Genomic DNA, 20,485 nt, shown 5'->3' with positions numbered 1-20,485 from the left:
TTTTTCTGATTTTTCTTCTTTTTGAGCTTCTAATTTCTTGCCAATCGTTGCTGCTAGCTGGTTCGTTGTTTTCTTCCTCTTCTTCACTGGTGGATGGCAATCGTTGTAATTGATAATTTGAAGCAGAACTATGATATGTGATCGGCACTAATGGAATTTGTGTCTGTGGTAGTGGAGGGTACAAGTTGGGTGGCATTGGTTTAGTTGGTGCTGGTTGCGACATCGATATTAGATATGGCGTGGTTTGTACATTCATGGCTAGTTGCCCTTGTGTGTTGACTTGTTGATACATTTGTGGGTTGGTTATTGAATTATTACTAAACTCTGTATTTATCCCGGATGGAAACATATTTTGAAAAATATATTTTATCATCATTTGCGTACCTGTGTATTACTCTTCCTGGACTGGGCTTGTCACAGTCCCGAACAGGGTGTTTTTTGCTGTACTAAATTACTTCGATATGTCGATACAAGAATGGACTGAACAAATTTTATCTACGTTAAATAATCTGTGGTTAAATCACAAAATTCGAAGAGAAACTTTGAATTATGTATTTAAACTTTGACAGTTATTTTGACAATTAAGTGTGCTTTATAAAAACGCTTTATATTCCACTTATACAAATTAAATGAAAAAAGTTAGCGTATGTTTCTTTAAATATACATTAGTCATAGAAATCTTCAAATATTATTTCTTCGCGTATATAATAAAATATGTCTAGTGGCTGTAATTCCAGTGTACTCGGCTAAATGATTCTAAAAATGAATAGACCTATCGCCTAAATATTTCGTGTTGGTATTATGTGACGTCACGGGCTATGACGCGGATGACGTGCAACAATGTAATAGCCGAACAATGTAATTAACATTATACACACCAGGGTTGTTTCTGTTTTAAACATTTTGTTTTAATCAATTGTTTTAAACATTTGTTTATGTTTAAAATACTTAAATTAAACAAGCGGTTTTTTTTCATTTTCTGTATTAATACATATAATAAATATCAAAAAACATTATCAAATACATTATATAAAATTTTTAACATACATATTATTTATTTATTAATAATCGGAACACAAAAAAAATTGGAAAACTTAAAACATTTTGCATACAAGAGCTAATAAATTTCTCAAAACTGTTTCAGTCTCAGTAATCTTCTTCTGCTACGGCACTACAGCCCAAATTGAGCCTTGGCATCCTTTATTTTTTGCCTCCACCCTTTCTTGTTTGCGGCTGCTCTTCTCCATACACGGCCTCCTAAAAGGGCTTGTGCGTCGCTGTTTACTGTGTCTTCCCATCGCTGTCTTGGCTTTCCAATCGGTCTCTTTCCCTGCATTCTAGCATTCAGTGCTCTTTTTGGTAGCCTATCCTCTCCCACTCATAGGAATCTTGTAATCCATCAACCTTATCAGTCACGTCATCACTGATGAAATTTTGAAAATTGAAACCAACTTAGCAGATCTGACATTGCCTAGCCGATTACGTCGTTTGGAATGGTAAACCGTATGATGAGAAGAGCCTTTCTATGTTGGCTGACGGTGCAATAGCTGTGTGAAGCTGTTGAGCAAGTTTCAATGCTGTAGTATTTATATTTGTCTTAGAACGCCACCATGCCAATGGTTTTACATTCTCAATTAGATGTTTAGAAAACGTTATGGTTTAAAGGGTACAGACTTTGCCTGGTAATAATAATAATTGAAAATGCTTCTGGATGATAATTTATAATGGATGGATGATAATTTTATTTCCACTAATGCAATGATCAAGCAAATTTGCCAAAAAATGAGCTGGGGTCACCAAATCATTTGCAGGTTTAAAAAAAACATTAAGCATTACAAGAAACACCACAAAATATCTGACAGTAGACGATATTGCAATAGCCAACTTGCAATGCGAATTTATAAATAGTAAATAGTCTGGGGTTCCCCAGGCAATAGCTCCTAATTTTGCAATTGGTTTTCTTATCTTATTATTTTCTAATAATAATTTTCTAATAATGTATAAGAAAATATGATTAAACAATGTTTTCTTCTAAGTTTTATTTGTTTAAAACATACAATTTAAAAACAAAAAAGAACATGTCTAAAACAAAAAAAAAACGTTTAAAACAAAAAAACGTGTTTTTGTTTAAAATTACATGTTTTTTTGCAAATAAAAAACATGTTTTTTTGCAACCCTGATACACACACCGGCAAAATTAAAGGAACACCTTAAAAATGGGACATGTTTGATGTCTAGGATTTCCTAAACCAGTGATTTTATTAGTATGTTATAGCCTTATTATTCAAGAATATCGGTGTAATTCTACTGTTGCTAGACAGGTAAATGTCATTTTATACCGGGTGTAACAATCATACTGTGTTGTTTGCTTAAAGTTCGGAACACCCTGTGGAATATTCAAGCATATATAAAATATTGAAATTAAAACTCAATAGCAGCTTTAGACTTTCTTAACATTTTCTTTTTTGATTTATTTGCTTATGTTGGATAATAAAAAAGTTAGGTACTTTAACAACTAGCCATGTTCTTAATCAATACAGGATGTTTCTAAATAAATGCGGCAAACTTTAAAGGGTAATTCTACATTAAAATTAATGACGATTTGCTTCATAAACATATGCTCGCAAATGCTTCGTTTTCGAGATACGGGATGTTGAATTTTTTCTTACAAACTGATGATTTATTTATTGCTCTAAAACCGGCTGAGATATGCAAAATAGGTTTTAAGAGGTAGTTATTGCGCATTTTTTGATAAACAATTAAGAATTTGATATTCACCATTGGCGTGCATACGGGATATATCTAAAATGTTTATAACCGTATGCACGCCAATGAATATAACATTCTTAAATTTTATGTCAAAATATGCGCAATAATTACCTCTTAAAACCTACCAAATTTCATTTGCAGATCTCAAACCTTTTTAGAGCAATAAACTAATCGTCAGTTTGTAAGAAAAAATTCAACATCGCGTATCTCGGAAACGAAGCATTTGCAGACATTATGCTTATAAAGCAAACGGTCGTTATTTTTCAAGCAGAATTACCACTTAAACCAGCAACGTGGTCGGCCGTTCTCCCGTAAGACATACATTGCCCTATGCTACCAGCACTGCATTCTGACTGTGGCTTCTACTATAGTAGATTTGTATTTTAGGTGATCCCCAAGACGAGCACAAAATGGAAATTACGGAGACACTAATTGAAGATTCATCTTACGAAGGAAATTATATGACTCAACACGCTGAAGGGAAAACATTAAATAAAAATACGAAAGTTGCGACTGGACAAAGACCGTACAAGTGTGAAACTTGTTTAAAACAGTTTCCTACTGCAAGTCATTTGAAAATACATATGAGAGTACATACTGGGGATAAACCTTTCAAGTGTGAACTTTGTTGTAAGGAATTTAGGCAAGCAGGTACTTTGAAAAGACATTTGAGAAGCCATACTGGAAAAAAACCCTTCAAGTGTGAACTTTGTTATAAACAGTTTACTGAAGCAAGTAGCTTAAAAACACATTTGAGAGTACACACTGGGGATAAACCTTACAACTGTGAAATTTGTTTAAAACAGTTGTCTCAGGCAGGTCATTTGAAAAAACATTTGAGAGTGCACACTGGTGAAAACCCTTACAAGTGTGAAATTTGTTTCAAACAATTTTCTAAGCCAAGAACTTTGAAAATACATTTGATAGTGCACACTGAGGAAAAACCGTACAAATGTGAAATTTGTTGTAAGCATTTTAGAAGAGCAGATGACTTGAAAATACATTTGAGAGTGCACACTGGCGAAAAACCTTACAAGTGTGAAACTTGTTTAAAACAGTGTAGTACTGCAAGTCATTTGAAAGTTCATTTACAGACGCACAGTGGAGAAAAACCTTATAAATGTGAAACTTGTTTTAAGCTGTTTACTACATCAAGTTATTTGAAAAAACATTTGAAGGTGCACACTGGGAAAAACCGCATAAGTGTGAAATTTGTTTTAAGCAATTTAGTCAAACAGGTGCTTTGAAAATACATTTGAGAGTGCACACTGGGGAAAAACCTTACAAGTGTGAAATTTGTTTTAAGCAATTTAGTGAAAAAGGTGCTTTGAAGAAACATTTGAGGGTGCACACTGGAGAAAAGTGTGAAACCCAAACAGCACCAGTACATCTCTGGGACGTACTCGGGACGAACCACCGGGATATTCGTATGTCCTGAGGACGTACAGCTAGTTCCTAAAAGGCTGATACGACTCTTAGTAAGATTTGATCATTTTAAGTAGTGTATTTTAGTGATGTTGAAAAAGTATCTATTCGTTACAAAGTACTCTTACTTTCGAATACCGAAAGTAACGATTACTATACAGAAAGGTAAATCGTTACTTTGATTACTCTGATTACTTCGTACCAATATACAGTGGTGAGCGCGCTAATAACCGGCAGTATAGCGCAAAAGATGGAAAACATATTAAATTGTGAGATAAAAAGAAATAAAACTAGTAGAGTTGTTAAATGTAGCGATAGTAACATATAAATTGACATTATATTGATTGTTTCTTACCTTTAGACGTATCAGAGGAGTATGTCAACTAAAACTCACTGTGACAGTGGCATTTCTCAAACTCGTCCGACACGTCTAAAGGTGCGAAACAATCAATATAATGTTAATCTATAAGTTACTAACGCTAAATTTAACACCTCCACTAGGTTCATCTCTTTTTATCTCACAACTTAATATGCTTTCCATCTTTTGCGTTATGTTGCTGATTATTAGTAGGCTCATCACTGTATATACAGAGAGGCAAATCGTTACTTTGATTACTCTGATTACTTCGTACCAATCGTATAAGAACGAGTAACGACTAGTACACTTGATTACTTTCTAATAAATCGTATCCCAGCGAGTAACGGACGGGACCGGTGTTTTACGAGTGTTATCGAATATCGCTATCGGTATGAAGCGTTTTAAGGGTGTGACGGTGAGGAGAAGATAGAAGATGAAACAGAGGGAGGTATAATGGTATACGTAAAATATGTAATGTATTATGTCATCATTAACAAAGATCGAATAAGAGAACTCTATATTTTTATCTAGATCGGTGAAGGTCGTTGTTACATCGGAATACCTATACAAAATACCTACTTACTGAGAAATACGATTCTCGATATGATTGCCAATACTCAAATACAAAAGTAACAAAAGTCATCATAGTAATCAAATCATTTTTATCCCTTAAACAGATTAGTGAAGGTCGTTGTTATATCGGAATACCTATACAAAATACGTACCTACTGAGAAATACGATTCTTGATATGATTACCGGTACTCAAATACAAAAGTAATCATAGTAATCAAATCATTTTTATCCCTTAAACAGATCGGTGAAGGTCGTTGTTATATCGGAATACCTATACAAAATACCTACCTACTGAGAAATACGATTCTCGATATGATTACCGGTACTCAAATACAAAAGTAATCAAAGTAACGAATGCTGCTAAATGATTACTTTATACAAAAGTAACGAATACTCGAAAGTAACAACTATAATCAACATCACTAGTGTATTTGATTGGTCTGACATTATTTTATATTTATTATGACAGACAAATAATAAAATAAACAAACAACAAACAACTGATTACATAATTTATGTTAATTCATAAATTGTAATAATTATTAAGGTCTAAATTTTGATATTATTTTGAATTCCTGCATTTTATAAAGAGTATATAAATGATACTATATAAATGATGATTTTACATAAAATAAGGTTGTTGTTATTATTGTCAACGAAAACTTTTCGTTTATAAATTCGCAAAGTCTTTTCGTTCGTGCGTCGCCGTTCCTACAATACTTAGAGCCGACTTGCCAATGGATTCCCATGTAGTTTTGTCTTCTGAATCCAAATCTGAAAACTGCATTTCGATATTTCTAACCGTCTTCGAGATAACCGATCTCAAAGTCTAAAATGAGACGTCACAATCATTTTTCAAATATTTATTTTCTGCCGACACACTAAACGTCAACTGAAGTCGTTGCTAGTAAGTAAGGTAGTTTTAATCTGAATTTGTTAAGCAAAGCATAGGTTATTTACATTTGAGTTTGACACATCGTGAATGTGAAACTAAATTTTAAATTAGTTTTTAATAAAATATAACTGACATTTGATAGTGAATTTAATTATTATATAAAATAAATAGGATGTTTAAAAATACAATTTGAGTATATTTTGAAAGCAATAATTTATTAACAATTTTAAAATGGTATGTACGAGTATACGGCCTCCACTTTAATGGGAGTACCTAATGATAAATGGACTGTTTCTTTTCATCTATTGTTGACGATTGAAAATACTTTATCAGTAAAAAGTATCTTTATTTATTTCACAATATTGAAAATTGTTATGAAATGTTGTTTGGAATAAAAAATTGTTCTGGTATATGCAATGCAATTACATCCTTCTAATGGAAAAAATATTTGAAGATTTTTTTCAAATTATGGATACCAACATCATTTTCATTTATAACTCTTTTATTTTTAATTTGACAAAGAAAAGTTATTATTCATAAAAAGCTCTTCGTGGTCTAAGATTTATGATGCAACCATATTAAATTTTATTAATTTTATACGAGGTATATAAAAAATATGAATTTAGATCAAGAGTAAAGTACCTTTATAGTTCACAACATTTAAATTAGAATGATATAATTGCACATTTAAACATAATTTTTAATTCTAAACAACTTTTCATAATAGAAATTTTCCATATTATGAATTTAAATACGTAAATAAACAAAGTTTTCGTTATAATAATGCTGCCATTTTCAGCTTGTTACTAATTATGCGGTAGATATTTTTGGTCTTCCGGAACCTTAAAATGGTTCGCTACGGCAGATAGTGACCAGCCATATTCTAATTTCGTTACAATTCTTGCTTTTAGTTCTTTGCTAGCATGTGGAGCAACGAACTGTCAATACTGATGGAATGGCCCCGTCACATTCAAACAGTGAAGCGAAATTGCGGCCAACATACAAGAGAGAGGTCCTAGAGAGAGAGACAGAGAATGCCAGAGAAAATTTACTACAACTACCACCAGAGTTGCCAAATGTGATTTTATAAATCCCCACTTAGAAACTGAAAAATATGAGGGAATAATATACAGTTCTATAGTTCTATGTATATTCGCAAATTGAATTCACCATGACTTCTTAAAATCTTCCATAATTGCCGCCACAAAAAATCCCCCAACCATTTCTGATTAGAAAAATTTCCTTAGACGTTTTCAAGGTACTCAAAAATTGTGGGAAAATACCCCAATCTGGCAACTCTGACTACCACTATCAATTTTTTTGTTTACGAAAGATGGCGATTATCTTCCATCCTTCCCTGACTACGCTATCTCCTGGCCGCATTAAATTCGCTTCATGCCCATTCCATCAGTATTGACAGTTCGTTGATGTGGTGCCATTTGTTGAGGTTTAACAGAATAAGTTATGTGACAAATTTTAAGATGTGGCAGTGACAGTTACAGTATGTAAATAATAAGTATATATCCTTCAAAATACACTTCTCAATTTTCTACAACTTACACTCTGGGCAAAAACTTTACAAGTGCAAAATTTGTAGTAAGAAGTTTAGTAGAGCACATGACTTGAAAATACATTTGAGAGTGCACACTGGGGAAAAACCTTAAAGTGTGAAACTTGTTTTAAGCCGTTTTCTCAGGCAGGTTCTTTGAAAATACATTTGAAGGTGCACACTGGTGAACAACCTTACAAGTGTGATATTTGTTTTAGGCAGTTTTCTCATAAAGGTAATTTGAAAATACATTTTAGAGTACACACTGGTGAAAAACCTTATTTTTTGAATTTTGAACCAAGTTTAAAATTTGTTTAAAACAGTGTAATACAGCAGGTAACTTAAAACTGCATTCTGTAATGCATAGTAGCGAAAAACCTTACAAGTGTAAAATATGTTGTAAGCAGTTTAGTAGAGCAGATTAATTGAAACGTCATTTGATGGTACACGCTGGGAATAAACCTTGAGTCATACCCTGTCTGAAATTATCGACAGATACTGGCAGCGACTCCATGATGTAGGTACTCTCATCCATTTGCGAAAATGAAATAGAACGGTGCTTTCACAGTTTTTGCTAACAAGTTTTTGGTCTAATGGCCAGTACCCAAATCGACAAAAAGACATGTTTGCTTTGAGTGGACAATGGAGATTAAAACTAATCCGCTTCTCCTAATGACTTTATAATGATCTTTATTTCCCAAAGAATATGTTTACAATAAGTATAGATAAGCTATTGATAATGATTTTTTTGATATATTTTACTTTTTTGTAGTATTTTTTTAGTAGTACCCTAATAACACAAAACATTCCATGAATGTTCCTAGAATGTACACACAGGACATTGAAAACATTCCTGGAATGTCCCCAAATGCATACGAATGTCCCTGGAAAGTACCAGGAAAGTGCTGTGTCAGCATTTTAAATATTCTTAGAATGTTCTATTGGAACATTCCATGAATGTCTACGAATGTTCTTTGGACATTCACAGTCTATTTTTTAGACTGAATGTCTCGTTGGAACATTCCATGAATGTTCTTTGGACATTCACAGTATATTTTTAGACTGAATGTCTTGTTAGAACATTCCATGAATGTCTACGAACGTTCTTTGAACATTCACAGTATATTTTTTAGACATTCACTGAAATATATCGTCAGTAATGTGACAATACCTCCTATATGTTTTTTCATGAGGTTTGCAGGAGACGAAAAACATTTTTTAAGGTCACTTTCTGGTTTCATACGTATTCTGACTTTTTTTGTAGTAAATAGATAGTTGAATTTACTGCAAAACAAGTCAAAAAATATATGAAAACAGGAGGTGGCCGAAACAAGTTTTTAGTCTATCTTACAAATCTCTTGAAAAAAACAGATAGGAGGTACTGTCACATCACTGACGATATATCGTCGCCTTAGTACTATAACTTGATAACTCCAAAATTGACGTTTTTGAGATAACTAGTTCACAAGATGTATTTCATTTGCCTCCATATTGTGTAAAAACTTGATAGCTCACTTCAAACGGGTTAAGTATTTATTTATGATTGACGAAAGTTGATAAAACTCAAATGCCACTAATATTCAGTGCTAAAACTTGACAACATAAGTTATCAAGCTATTATTTAATCGAAATAATCGTGAATACGACATACACTGAATGCTATAACTAGATAACTCGAGTTATCTAGTTTTAGCACGTGTTTCTCTGAAACCATTGAACTTACCACATAATTGCTATCTGTTTATTCGGTTCATTTTAATGCAAGAATTCGAGAATTGTTAGCAGATCTGGCAACCCCCATGGCGGAGGGCTAATTTTCAACAAAATAATGTTTAAAATATTAGTTGTGTTAAAAAGTTCACTTATATGCGACTTAGCACAACATGCGACATTACCAAATGTTAACATTATGGTAGTGCTAAAAGTTGATAACTTTAATTTTTCATGTTTTTTTCCATATTGGAAAACAAATTTACACCATATTCCTAAATAGATCAGTTGCCAAAAAGTTAAGGAACAGTATTTTAGAGCTGCAGAGTGAATTCCGTATTTACCAACATCATGGTAGCAGCACAAATATCTTTAAAATCTTTAAACTCGTTTATCTCAAAACTACTAATTTTGAGTTATCAAGTTATAGTATTAAGGCGACGATATGGCCATACCAAATAATACATCCTTGATAAATATAAACATTTTTATTGCAAAAAATCTTTACATACATTTTTTAATGTAATTTGCTGACATTCCTAAATATTATAAAAAAATGTGTCACATTTGCTTTGTAAACCTTTCTTTTGCTTTTCGTAGCCACATATTCCGTTTCCTTTCTGGTTTTTTGTAGACCGCTTCTCTCAGCTGATTCTAAAAGAAAATAAAAGGTAATTTTTCTATCCTTTACAATTAACAATCAGAAGAAATATTATTTACAGGTAATAATATGCATAAATAATAATAATAAAAAAATAAATATTAAATAATATTTAAATAAATAATAAATAATATTTAATAAATAAAATAATAATAATGAACATTTTGTATTTTGACAACGACATCCGATGTGGAAGTAGAAACCTTAATAAAATTATTTTTTCAAGTAAATTGTGGCTTATTTCCCCATTAGAATAATTAATTACAAAAAAGCCACAAAGAAATAGATTTTTCACAAACAAATAAGTATTTAGTATTCATTATATTTATTGTTTTTATTATTTACTTTAATGTCCTACTGGTACATTATTTGACAAATAATGACATTTCGAAGTCTGTTAAGTACGATATAACGCCCTTGGGCATTAAATTTAAATAACGACTTAGATACTGTCAAGTTGACAAATATCAACCTAAGTAAAACTATGGTTACCACAATTACGTTACTACTGTTACTGGTAAATGTACTTATTTAAAAACTAATCAATTCAAAATTCATTCAAATTTTTCGCATATAAATAATAATGTAGTCGGGCATTAAACGTTGAAGGCACCACAGGTATTATAATAATAACGCTTTCGGTCAACGTATATCCCTATAATACCCTTGGTACCTTAATAACTGTAACATAAGATTATACCTTAATTCTTGTTTTCGATTTCTGATGTTTTTATTTATTTACATTGAATATTAATCTGTTTTGTTGTATAATCTACTTGGCAATAATTATGTGATATATTTGACTTAAAATGAATTCAAAAATTTTTTGTAGTTGGGCAACAATGTCAACTTAGATCTCCGATGTAGATAATGAATTACAACAGTATCTATATTGTACGGACTGTATTATTAATTAGGTTATGCATATACCTGTGTGACATAAGCTATTGGAACAGCACAGTCTCTCAAACGAACAGATGAAAGTGAAGTTCTGTCAATATCTTTTTCTAAAAAGTGTTTTGAACATACTCCTCTATTAACAAATCTGATCTATACTTCATGTCTTCTTCGCAGGATCTTCTGGAAAGCTAAAAATACAAAATATATGCATTACTAAGCATTATTAACAAATTTTAGTTTTAAATAAAAAATATGATTAATGAACTCACAAAATTATTATAAAACAGCTTAGAAATTGTTTATTAGTATAGTCGGTTCCCCAAACTCAGACACAACTGGCTAGTGATTTTAGTAGGTAATTTTTTTTGTTTTTGGCCAATTTTGCCAAAATTACAGTAATTAGTACTGAGACTGAGTTTAGCAAATCGACTATAATATTCTGTGTATTCATTAGTTGGTACTGCATATTATAGTGTGTGGTCTACCATCCTATTTATAAACGCATACACTAGCAAAAACGCAAAAAGAATTATTTTAGTTTTACAAATCCTTTTGTTATTACCTATCTCTATTTACTATTTTAGTTAGGAATAAGCGAAGTTTGTGGCTTATTCACAATTATTATTAAAATAATAAATGGATATGACCAATTATTAACTTATAAAATAAAATAATAATTCTTCTGATTTATGCCTTTTATTCACTTTGTTATATCTACGTTACTTAAAAGATTTTTTATGAATAGTATTATTAGGGTATTAATAGTATTAATTTATTTTCTGAAATACAGGGCATGCTTACGTTTACATATTTGCATACTAACCTTTTAATAGGGCTTTTCATTCACAGTCATTTGTTTTGAGCTTCTGTCATAATTGAAACGTTATTCCTGCAGATTTTTTTATCTACATTTGTTTCTGCTACTCCAACTGCGTTAAAAACAGGACACCATTTTATGCACTATGTTAATAATACTATTAAAGCTATTATAAAAGTATCCGAATTAAAAAAATATTCTTAAAAAGCACAAATAATACAAACAACTAAAAACAATCCACGGCAAGGCAAGGTCGCCAAGATGAAGATGCCAAGATGGCCGAAGCGAGGTCGTTGGTTGGTCGTTTTTAGTCACGTGATGCCCTCTCAAGCGCCATGCACAAAAATATATGCACGGCGAATTTGAAAATGAACGCAAAAGAAATAAATATAAATGCCTCTCTTGGGTTTTGCATAAGTTATAAGTATTTTTTTTTATTAACAAAATCGCATTCCAAATTGAATATTCGCGAACAATAATTTTTATTACATTTGTATGTTTATAATCTTGGGAAACTCTTTAAATTTGACATATTATTGCACTGTAGGCCTAAAATGTCACTTAGTTTGTCTGGTATGTTATAAGTAATGTTGTATCTCTTACACGTATGTATTATTTCGCAACTTAAAATATAGGAACATTGGTAGTATGTTCACAGAATGTCTTATGGTAACATTCCAGGAATAATTTAAACAGATGTTCACCGAATGTTCCCTAAATGTCCAGGACATTCAAATATTGATAGAACTTTGGTAGTACATTCCTGGAATGTTGTGTGTTGTTAGGGTATCTTATTGTTTAGTTAGACAATGTGACTCGTATTTATACATCGATAATTGAATCATGCTTTAGTTGAAACAATAATATTAGTCTTTTATATAACCGTAGACAATTGTAGTGAGCACGTATATTCCAATGCTCATCATCTTCTGCTCATTCCTCTTTTCATTCCGAGTGGAATGTTTGCTGCTCTGACTTAGAGCGCATTCTACTTGCATGTTGTTAAAGTTTCTTGTATGACTTGGCTTTCGTTACAATTTTCTTGCACTCATTTCGACATGTGCATAGTTCCCTCCAGTTTCTCACTTCCAGAATTTTGATATCTCTCATGACCTGGTCCTCCCACCTCTCTCTGGGCCTTTCCCTTGGTTTTTCAGTTTCTAGTTTCCATCTGTTGATCTTCGTAATCAGTAGGCCGTTTTTCATTCTCTCTATGTGTCCCAGCCATCTCAGCCTCTGGACTTTAATAAATCTATTTATATCTTCTTCCTTCATTATGTCTCTTAGTTCATGGTTCATTCTTACCGGGCCCATAATCCGTCTGAATGAATAATGTTCAGTTTTGTTTAAAAATGATATTTCCAAAATTTCACGCTTCAAAAACTCATAATAACTTAGAAGTACAAATTTAAAGTCTTCTGTGATTTAAAATAGTTTAAACGACCCGTGGCGTCACATAGTTGAACTTTATGGTTATATTTATATTTAGGATTATGTTTAGGTATCTTCTTATTCTTTAGTTTATTGATTAATTATTTATATGGGAAATAAGCCACAATTAAAATGAAAAAAATAATTTTATTAATGTAATTATGCTAAATGAAACCAATTGTGTCGCAAATTCCTCGATAGAATGCAGTAGGATGTGGTTACCCATACTGAAAGAGGAAGTCAATAGAAAGAAAATACCAAGATTAGTAAGTCAATAATATCGAGCTAGTACATATTTTATATTTTAGTACATATTACTTATATATCTAGTATTATTAATATATTTATAATTTAAACCTGTTACAAGTCAGAATTTGGTATTATTTTTTGAGAGTAAATTAAATGTAAGACCAAATACTTACGATGTCGGGATAGTATCACAAGGTTTTTTCCTGGTTTTCCCTTGTGATTTACTATGAAGTCTCTAACGCGAGAATTTCAGTGCCACCGTTGCATTTGGTTGTCTTTTTAAAGACAGATCACATGCTATAATTTTTTTGTGACGGATATTCTTGAGTTAGGGTTGATTTCATGTAATCGAATGAACTATCTTTCAGTAAGTCGTCCCAGGAACGCAACTCATAAATATTGGCAATATCATTTTAAAGTCTTCTACTTTAAAATGTATAATATATGTATGAATTGCCAATATTAATGAGTCAGATTAAATAAATTATTAGAAGAATTTTTTTGCTTAGCAACAACACTTTTATTTATTCTAGTAATATTTTGTATTTTGACAACGGCACCCGATTTGGGCGTCGAAACGTTAATAAAATTATTTTTTTCATTTTAATTGTGGCTTATTTCCCATATAAATAATTAATCATAAAAATGCCACAAGGAAATAGCTTCAGAACAACATTTAGTTTATTGGCCTCCACGCACAGTATTTGGCCAGCTCATCGTCATGGAATAAGGAAAAAATATTTATATTCTAATGACCTTTATCGTATGTCATTGTAATAATACATATCAGTTTCTTGAGATTGGAGTTTGATACAGTTTTTGAAGGAAAGGAAAGAAGGTTTACTATGGAAAATAAAAGAAAACACTATAAGTGTTGTTTAGTGCCATTTTGTAAAAGTACAAGTTTTCTATAGGTTTGTTCCAACACGACTGAGAACCGTCATGTAACGATCACATTACTATTATAATTAACGTTCCATGGGAACAAAATAATACGTTCCATGGTACTGCGCAGGACGGTGATCGTTACGTGGACGGTTCTCAGTCGTGTTGGAACAAACCTAATGTATGGGCCATTCCACGAACATACGCCTGTCTTGGATTATTTCGACGACGAATATTTTACTGTGCAACATAAGAAGTACGAAAGTAAATGGCGCTAATAATTATTCCAATAAACAACAATGAAATTTGCAATTTACTTTTGTTCTTCTTATTTTGCACAGTAAAATATTCGTTGTCGAAGTAATCCAAAACAGGCGTATGTTCGTGGAATAGGGTATAATTAAAATAGTTCAAACGATCAAACGTATTTTCTACTGACGTTTATAATGTCTAATTTAAAATTATATACAATTTTGTTTACTTTGTTGCTGCAGAATGTAAACACACAACCATATGACGTCACGACGCGTTTTGGGCTAGCTGCAATAATTTGAATTTAGAATCGTCTTTAGGGGCCAAACGAAAGACAAACAAAACTTTTTTATCTTTGATACATGTTTTAAATTATGTTCTGTTGTGATTTATAACATATTTTTCGAATTTACGCTCGGTTTCATAATCAGTTAAAGTGGACTTTAAATTTTAAGTTGTTACCTTTATCAATGCAATTCATATGGATAAATGTCAACTTTAAAGTGAACTTTAGTTAATGTTCACTTTAAGGTCATAGGTACATAATTTGCAAATATTTTACTGCTAACCCTACTTTTTCTGCCTTTACACGGCAAATTACGTGTAGTAAAATTCACACTGGTATGGATATGTAAACATTACTAGTAGGTAGTCTATGTGGTGAGACCGCTCCCGTCTGGAAAAATTTTTGATTTGGTTTCTTTGTGGATTCCTATTCAAAAATGTCCCCTTTAAACAAATCTGAAGGGTGCCGGGCGGAATTTTTGGGCAGAAATTGTTTAAACAATTTTTTTAAACAAATACAAAAGATCATGTTTTTTTGCTCTGGATCATATATTTTTAGACTTTTTGGGTCAATCTAAACAAGAAAGGTATCTTGTAATTTTTCTCAGAAATTGATAGTTTTGGAGTTATAGGCGATTTAATATCTGAAAAATGCGAAAAAACGCATTTTCGAGGCTTAAAAACTCATATTTAAATTAGTATCTTTGAGGTTGCCAGATACTAAGATTGAAGACTGAACATTCAGCTTCAAGATTCTGAAGAGTGATCGCGTCTAACTTTAATTTATACCGTTATTTGTTAAATGTTAAATATTCGTGTTTATCCGATTTTTTTGCCGGTGCGGCGCGCTCCATTTCAAAAATCTCCTATTTTCCCCCGAAAAATGTTTTTTCTAGATTCTTTGTGATACTGTAAATAAAATATGTTTCATGCCATTTTTCTCAAAAGGTAATAGTTTTAAAGTTATAAGCGATTTAAAATCCGAAAATGCGTTTTTTTGTCATATTTCGGATTTTAAATCGCTTATAACTTAAAAACTATTCACTTTTGAGAAAAATGGCAAGAAACATATTTTATTTAGAATATAACAAAGAATCTAAAAAAAAATATTTTTCGGCGGAAAATAGGAGATTTTTGAAATGGAGCGCGTCGCACCGGCAAAAAAAATCGGATAAACACGCATATTTAACAATTAAAAAATAACGGTATAAATTAAAGTTAGGCGCGATCACTCTTCAGAATCTTGAAGCTGAATGTTCAGTCTTCAATCTAAGTATCTGGCAACCTCAAAAATACTAATTTAAATATGAGTTTTTAAGTCTCGAAAATGCGTATTTTCGCATTTTTCAGATTTTAAATCGCCTATAACTCCAAAACTATCAATTTCTGAGAAAAATTACAAGATACCTTTCTTGCTTAGATTGACACAAAAAATCTAAAAATATGTGTTCCAGAGCAAAAAAACATAATCTTTTGTATTTTTTATATCTTTTGTAACTATCAATTTCTGAGAAAAATTACAAGATACCTTTCTTGTTTAGATTGACACAAAAAATCTAAAAATATGTGTTCCAGAGCAAAAAAAACATAATCTTTTGTATTTGTTTAAAAAAATTGTTTAAACAATTTCTGCCCAAAAATTCCGCCCGGCACCCTTCAGATTTGTTTAAAGGGGACATTTTTGAATAGGAATCCACAAAGAAACCGAATCAGAAATTTTTTTCAGACGGGAGCAATCTCACCTCGTGGACTATAGAATGTCATTTCTACTTGAAAATGTCATCATTAACTTAAAGAGATGGCTTTTGAATGTTCTTGGATAACTGTTATTTATTGTATAATTGCAAATTATTAATTCAGTTAATAAATGTGATTATTTCATTCATAGGAGATTCTGACCAATAGAAAGCTACAGACATGCAAATTAAGGTGATAATTTTTGATAATCTCCCGTCGTTAAGCATATTACGTCAGATGCCCTTCGTTGCTACGAAAAAATACATTCAGTGACATTAATGACAAATGTTTTAAAAATTATAAAAGTGATGACTTTCAACCGTCAAATACATATTTATAACAACTGTGTGTTTAATTTCACTAATTGGTACTTACATATATAAATTACAATAAAATTTTGGTTTTGAACAGTTTTATTCATGAAATAATCGCAACAAATTGCACTCGAACTCTAAAATTAATATAGAATTTTTGCCCTCGTGACACTTTGACATAATTTTAAATTAAATTAAAACAAATTAAAACTGCCAAAGTAACACTCGGGAAAAATTCAATAATTTTAGAGCTCTTGTGCAATTACTACTGATAATTTTTTCACTACCTATCTATTCAGTGATTGTAATAATTTATATGTACAACAAAAACCAATACTCAATCGAGAAAAGAGGAACAGTGATTTTTTAATAATATATTGTTACTATGGAACGCTTACAATTTTGAACATCTTTAACAACAAAATACTTGGATCGCAGAATATATTATCCCAGTGGTAGGCAAACTTTTTAGCTAAAGAGCCAAATATGAACATTACAACAATTTAAAAAAAAAATTGGGAGCCCCAAATCGGCTTGTTCAGCAAACTTTTATTACACGAAATAAAACTAAAGCCCTACTACCTAGCCCCATCCATAACCCCAAACGTGTTTTTTTCGTTTTTTGGCGATATTTTCGTTTCTAATCATCGTAAAAACTTCTATTTTCTTTCGTTTTGTAAGGTTTTATTTCCTACAACACTGTATTTTTTACAAAAATTTTGGCGCAAAATACATTTTTTTTTAAATGTTGATATGTAAGGGTGATATGAACCAAAAAGGGAAAGAACAGCAAACGTGAGCTTTTTCAGCTGATCATAAGAATCAGGAATACTATTCCAAGCGTTGAAAATGATCATGTCTTCCTTCTCCAGGTCATTCAAAGCAGACCACTTGTGTTGTGAACATTTTTTTCTTCTCCAATATTTCCAACTCAACACGAAGACGTTCGAATTTAGAGCGCCATACCTCCTTGTTCTTAAATACATATTTCAAAGCTATTAATGCAAATGTTAAAAGGAGATTTCAACTTGGTTATCGTAGCATCAAGAGGGTTTTTGACAAATGCTAAAGTTTGTAAGTTTGATAAAAGCTAATTTATCAGAATAAGATGTAGGTAATGTTTTTCCTACGAAGTTTTTTTTAAATGCAAATATTGTTGCGCTTTCCGTGGATATTTGTGCCAGAGTCGCATCTGAGAAGCCAAAGAGCCACATGCGGCTCCGGAGCCGCACTTTGCCGACCACTGTATTATCCTGATGTATTCTTTGCTTGGATCTTCCACAAATAATACACAATAAATAACTTTTTATTAAGTTCACGTCTTAAATCAATTATTTATCAAATACACTATATATCAATATTATTTAATCAACAACTCAAAATATTCCCGATGCCACGTCAAATATTTAAAATTGTCACTGATTGTCACGGTCTGACTGACAATATGCTGACAATATTCTATTCGACTGAGTGCATCATGAGTGCTCATTTGGATATGTGCATAGTTCCCTCCAGTTTATCACTTCCAGAATTTTGATATCTGTCATGACCTGGTCCTCCCATTCCTCTCTGGGTCTTCCCCTTGGTCTTTCAGTTTCTAGTTTCCATCTGGTGATATTCGTAATCAGTAAGTCGTTTTTCCTTCTCTCTATGTGTTCCAGCCATCTCAGCCTCTGCGCTTTAATCAATCTATTGATATCTTCTTCCTTCATTAATGTCTCTTAGTTCATGGTTCATTCTTATCGGGCCCATAATCCGTCTGAGGATTTTCCTTTCGAATATTCTCAAATTTTCATCATCTTTTTCCTTGAGCACCCATAGAGGCATACCCATAATTCTTATTAAGATTTTCCTTTCGAATACTCTTAATTTTACTTCATCTTTATCTGTGAGGCACATTGTCTCAGCTGAGTATACATTTACTGGTCTGATTGCAAGTCTGTATATTTTCAGTTTTGTATTTCTGGATAAGTTCTTGTCCTTCATAAGCCTATGATATCTCCAGTATGTTTTGTTTCCTGCTAGTATTCGCTCCGGTACTTCCTCACTTCTCTTGTTTTGGCCATTCACTATTACTTCCAAATATTTAAATTATTGAACTATTTCAAAAGTGTAGTTTTCTATTTTCATTTCTCTCGTTCTGTTATCTTCTCTTCTAGAGCAGAGTAGATATTTGTTTTTCCTTCCAGTGCTATGATTCTTAAATCCGGTTCTGATGCGCCACTCGGGGCAAACCGGCAACGTGGTCGACCGTTCTCCCGTAAGAAATACATTACCCTATGCTACCTGCACTGAATTCTAACTGTGGCTTCTACTATAGTAGATTTGTATTTTAGGTGATCCCCAAGACGAGCACAAAGTGGAAATTACGGAAACACCAATTGAAGATTCATCGTACGAAGGAAATTATATAATACAACACGCTGAAGGGAAAACATCAAATAAAAATACGAAAGTTGCGACTGGACAAAGACAGTACAAGTGTGAAACTTGTTTAAAACAGTTTCCTACTGCAAGTCATTTGAAAATACATATGAGAGTACATACCGGGGAAAAACCTTTCAAGTGTGAAATTTGTTTTAAGAAGTTTAGGCAAGCAGGTACTTTGAAAAGACATTTGAGCCTCCATCCTGGAAAAAAACCCTTCAAGTGTGAAATTTGTTTTAAACAGTTTACTGTAGCAAGTAGTTTAAAAACACATTTGAGAGTGCACATTGGGGATAAACCTCACAATTGCGAAATTTGTTTAAAACAGTTTAGTAGTATAGGTAATTTGAAAACACATTTGAGAGTGCACACTGGGGAACAACCTTACAAGTGTGAAATTTGTTTAAGGCAATTTAGTGAAAACGGCGGTTTGAAAAAACATTTGAGAGTGCACACTGGGGAACAACCTTACAAGTGTGAAATTTGTTTTAAGCAGTTTTCTCATAAAAGTAATTTGAAAATACATTTTAGAGTACACTCTGGGGAAAAACCTTACAAGTGCAAAATTTGTTTAAAACAGTGTACTACAGCAGGTAATTTAAAATTGCATTCTGTAATGCATGGTAGAAAAAACTTTACGAGTGTGAAATTTGTTTTAAGCAGTTTAGTAGAGCAGATGAATTGAAAAATCATTTGATAGTACACGCTGGGGATAAACCTTGTGTCATACCCTGTCTGAAATCCACGACAGATACTGGCAACGGCTCCATGATGTAGGTACTTTCATCCGCTTGCGAAAACGAAATCGAACTGAACTTTCATAGTTTTTGCACATGTCAAAGAGACATGTTTGCTTTGCGTGGACAATGGGGATTAAAACTGATCCGCTTCTCCTAATGACTTTATAATGTCTCACAATAAAACACTGAAAACTTTTGTTTTCTATACTTCCACAAAATTTATTATTTACAACTATGTGACTACAGCTGTTTCGGCAGAGTGCCTTTCTCAAGTGATATAATTTACAATGTGTTTGCCTTTTTAAGTCTCTAACTGAAGAAGTTGAGGAGTGGGGAGCTGTTTGTCTCGAGTTGGTCATTCAGAATTATATCTGTATTTTTCAGTTTATTAATTTCCATAGATTCTAAAAATGATAGCTTAAGGCCTTTATTTTGGATATGCAGAATTTGAAACTCTTCATTGAAAGAATGACTTTATAATGATCTTTATTTCCCAAAGAATGTGTT

General features: G+C 32.1%; 1 protein-coding gene and 1 long non-coding RNA gene across 3 annotated transcripts in view; one reads left to right on the top strand and one right to left on the bottom strand.

Annotated features, from left to right (window-relative positions):
• Positions 1–20,485, top strand: part of LOC126889850 (zinc finger protein 235-like) — a 204,985-nt gene that overhangs the window by 95,863 nt on the left and 88,637 nt on the right. The gene's annotated exons all lie outside the window — the stretch shown is intronic.
• LOC126889856 (uncharacterized) lies at positions 9,754–12,176 on the bottom strand. Its single transcript, XR_007700194.1, has 3 exons — positions 11,665–12,176; positions 10,872–11,029; positions 9,754–9,934 (listed from the first exon to the last, which is right to left on the bottom strand). It is a non-coding gene; the product is annotated as an uncharacterized LOC126889856 (long non-coding RNA).

This window comes from Diabrotica virgifera, chromosome 8 (assembly GCF_917563875.1).
Source record: "Diabrotica virgifera virgifera chromosome 8, PGI_DIABVI_V3a".
Classification (NCBI taxonomy): Eukaryota; Metazoa; Arthropoda; class Insecta; order Coleoptera; family Chrysomelidae; genus Diabrotica; species Diabrotica virgifera.
The sequence above is the reverse complement of the archived record's forward strand: the minus strand, read 5'-3'. Positions and strand labels throughout refer to the sequence as shown.